Below are 2,913 nucleotides of genomic sequence, written 5' to 3'. Positions count from 1 at the left end.
AATTGAATATCATGGTTTATGGGATTGGGCCTGAAGGATTGATGAGTCTGAAATTTCAATTTATTGAGTCATGTGCCATTATTTGATTATCACTAAGTTGGCTCAATGAATGTTACAGAATTTGGACCAGCAGCCTCATCAAGATTATGGATCATAAACCCAAGGCAAAAGGAAAGCAGGGAGAGGCCTCAAAGCCCAAGAAACACAACAGAAGCTCAATATAGAAAGTGTATAAATAGGATAGAATTTAAGTTAGAGAGGAGGGGGACCTTCACTTTTAGCTAGTTTTCATATCTTGTAATTGAATTCAGAGCTATGACTCACTAAACCCCCTTTCATTGGGTTAGGGAGCTCTATTGTAATTCAATGAATCAATAATAGTTTATCTTCTTCTTCAATCTTTTCTCTTGAATTTTGTTAGAAAGCTTCTCGATCTAATTCCATTGAGTAGTTGTCTTGGGAAAGAAACTACCCATACTTGGAATCCTTCGGAACCTTGGGAAAGGAATGGAGGATTCATGCTAGAGAAGCTTTCTCACAGTGAATTGGATTGGGGTTTGGATGGATATTGTGACATGTAATCCTACCAAATTGTGGTTCATGAAACTGTGTGGTATAATCAGTGATCGAGCATCATCTCTTCTTATGAACATTTAAACCAAGGGATTGGGAATTTGTTTGTTTTTAGAGAGAATTGGTGAGCCAAGGGATTGGGATCCAATCATATAAGATTGCCAAGCAAAATTCAATGAACGCATTGGTTGAGGAAGAGATAAACATGTTTTGATTCGGAGATCTCAATATCTCCTATAACCCAATGAATTCCCCATTTCTGATTTCCACTTTCTCTTTACATTCTGCTACTCAATTCATGCAATCACCCCCATTCCCTTTTAATTTCAGCAATTTAGTTTCTGCTCTTTAATTCATGCAATTTAAGATTCCGCCATTTCAATTTCTTGTCATTTACTTTTCCCGCCAATTTTACATTCCGCAATACTCATCTCAATCTTGATTCCGCTCAACTAGAACACACTTCTAATCCGAATTGCTCACTCAACCAATCCTTGTGGGATTCGACCTCACTCTATTGTGAGTTTTTACTTGACGATAACCGGTGCACTTGCCGGAAGGAATTTTGCCGATCGTGCAATTTCCTAAATCGTAGCATAACTAGTTTATGTGCATCAAGTTTATGGCGCCGTTGCCGGGGATTGGTTTTCGATTGACAATTCTCCAATTGGAAGCTAACTAGATTGAGCAATTTCTCTTGCTTTGTTAATTCTGTTCAAGTTACTTGTTGAATTTTAATTTCTGCACTCGGTTACATGCTTTCTTTCTTTATGCCTTTAAATTCAAGCAACTAACTCACTGACTCACTAACTGTTTGAATTAATTCCTCAATTGCTCTAACCATACTCTTCCATTAACCAAGAGTATTTCACTTGTTTGTGCCTGTGCTGTGTTCTTGTATGACAGGTAGGAGAGGAGAGACATCAACTCCTCCATATACCGAACCAGAGAGGACCCTTCATAGACTGAGAAGGGAAGCAAGAGGGAAGAGAGTAGTGGGAGAAGAGGAATCTGAAGGAGAATCTGAGGACAATTTTGAGGAAGCTTTAGATCTCAACATGGATAGAGAAGTTCACAACCATGAGAGAGCTGATGGAAACAATGCCATTCCTGAGAGGAGGGTTCTTAGTTCATACATAAACCCAACCTCTGGGAATTGTGGTAGCAGCATCCAGAAACCACCCATTCAGGCCAACAACTTTGAACTCAAACCACAGCTAATATCACTTGTGGAGAATCATTGTTCATTTGGTGGAAGTGCTAATGAAGATCCCAACCAACATCTCACAAAATTCCTGAGAATTTGTGACACTGTGAAGTCCAATGGAGTCCAGGAAGATGCCTATAAACTGCTTTTGTTCCCATTTTCACTTAGGGACAAAGCAGCTAAGTGGCTGGAATCATTCCCAAGGGGGAGTCTAACAACATGGGATGAGGTGGAAAGCAAGTTTCTGGCACGTTTCTACCCCCCACAAAAGGTCAATAGGCTTCGATCTGAGGTTCAAACTTTTAGACAACAAGATGGTGAAACTCTCTACGAGGCATGGGAGAGATTCAAGGACTTGACAAGGAAATGCCCACCAGACATGTTCCATGATTGGGTGCAATTGCATATTTTCTATGATGGACTCTCTTATGAATCAAGGAAGGCTGTAGACCATTCATCAGGAGGTTCATTGAACAGGAAAAAGACTGTGGAAGAGGCCATTGAAGTGATTGAGACAGTGGCTGAGAATGAGTACTACTATGCATCAGAAAGGCACAACACTAAGGGAGTCATGGAGCTGAACCATGTTGATACAATTCTAGCCCAAAACAAGGTGTTTGCCAAGCAACTAGCAGAGCTTACCAGGCAATTAGAAACAAAGCAAGTGGCTGCAATACACACACAGGATCAAGAGGAAGTAAGCATTGAAGGAGGTGATTGGGAAGAGGCCAACTATGTGGGAAACCAACAAAAGCAATCATATGATCCACATTCCAACACTTACAACCCAGGCTGGAGAAACCACCCAAACTTTGGGTGGGGGAACCAACAAACCCAACCACAAAACCACAAACCTTACAACCACAACCAACATAACAATTCCACATACCAAAACTCCAACCAAAGATCATACCAAGCCACACAAAACACTTACCCCCAACCATCATATCATGGCCAAAATAATCAACTTACCCAACTTAATCCGAACCAACAATTTCAAGATCAATTAAACCGGATAGAAGGAATGATGGCAACCATGAGTCAAGACATAACCGAATTGAAAAGCTTCAGAGATGATGTGAGAGCTACCTTAAGAAACCATGGTGAAAAACTCAAGAGGATGGAGTCGCAAG

At 40.6% G+C, this 2,913-nt stretch overlaps 1 non-coding gene across 1 annotated transcript; it reads right to left on the bottom strand.

The window, feature by feature from the left end:
* Positions 1 to 2,057: 2,057 nt before the first annotated feature.
* On the bottom strand, positions 2,058 to 2,161 carry LOC148577684 (small nucleolar RNA R71). The gene has a single exon (XR_015903842.1). It is a non-coding gene; the product is annotated as a small nucleolar RNA R71 (small nucleolar RNA).
* Between the last annotated feature and the right edge of the window lie 752 nt (positions 2,162 to 2,913).

The sequence above is a fragment of the Arachis ipaensis genome, chromosome B1, assembly GCF_059453495.1.
Source record: "Arachis ipaensis isolate K30076 ecotype BB chromosome B1, ASM5945349v1, whole genome shotgun sequence".
Taxonomy (NCBI): domain Eukaryota; kingdom Viridiplantae; phylum Streptophyta; class Magnoliopsida; order Fabales; family Fabaceae; genus Arachis; species Arachis ipaensis.
This window is presented reverse-complemented; position numbering and strand designations above follow the sequence as displayed.